At 68.4% G+C, this 843-nt stretch overlaps 1 protein-coding gene across 1 annotated transcript in view; it reads right to left on the reverse strand.

Annotated features, from left to right (window-relative positions):
- Positions 1–112, reverse strand: part of Znf629 (zinc finger protein 629) — an 8,569-nt gene extending 8,457 nt beyond the window's left edge. The window contains exon 1 of the mRNA XM_013011672.1: positions 40–112. The gene's annotated coding sequence lies outside the window, so the exon portion shown is untranslated. The remainder of the gene's footprint in view (positions 1–39) is intronic.
- Between the last annotated feature and the right edge of the window lie 731 nt (positions 113–843).

An 843-nucleotide genomic window follows, 5' to 3' on the forward strand; every position in this document is an offset into this window, starting at 1 on the left:
CTTTCTCCCCCCCCCCCGACCCAGGCGTCCCCAACTCACGGCTCGGGGGTCTGGGAAGCAGCCCGAGGGCGGATCGGGCCCCGGGGGACGTAACCCCCGAGCGCCCTGTCCCGGGGGGGAGGGCGACCGGACGCCCCGAGCGCTGGGGTCCGGCGCGCGGGGTGATTCCAGGCTGAGGACCCGGGGACCAGTTCAGGGTGACTGGGACGGAGCAGGAAGTGACCCCAGCTTCCCGGGCCCCTCTAGCCTGGAGTCAGAGCATCAGCTCTATGGGATTTAACCCTTTGCTGCCCGCAGCCTGGGAAAAATAAAAAAAAAAGAGTGGGCCGGAGGAGCGCGGGGGGCGGCGACGGCGCCCCCCGACCCGACCCCGCGGGAAGGGCTCCCGGCACCCACAGGCCAGCGAGGGTCTCCGGGGTGGGAGCCGCTGGCCATCCTGCAGGGGTTCCCCGACGCCCCGCTGGGTCGCAGATCTGCTGGCTGCCCGTGGTCTCCCCCGGGCGGGCCTTTGTCCCCACTCACCCTGCCGTGGGGCGGGGACGCCCGAGTGCTGGGGTCGGAGCCCGGGCGGGCGCCGCGGACCCCGGGGTAACCCGCTACAGTGTAGAAAGGACTGAAATAAGTCATGGCAAAATGATTGCCAGCAAGGATTTGCCCCTCTTCCTCATCAGATGCCCTTAGAAGAGGAAACTGAGGCCCAGGGTGGCAGCAAAGAAACCAGTGGGGGAGGGGATTCTCCGATAAAGGAGGGTGTGCGTGGGGCCCGCAGCTGGCGGGGGAGGGCGGCTGGGCGCATGGAGGAACCTCCAGAAACTCAGGAACAAGGCCAGGGTTATGCAGTCC

This window comes from Dipodomys ordii, unplaced genomic scaffold (genome assembly GCF_000151885.1).
Source record: "Dipodomys ordii isolate 6190 unplaced genomic scaffold, Dord_2.0 Scaffold14, whole genome shotgun sequence".
Lineage (NCBI taxonomy): Eukaryota > Metazoa > Chordata > Mammalia > Rodentia > Heteromyidae > Dipodomys > Dipodomys ordii.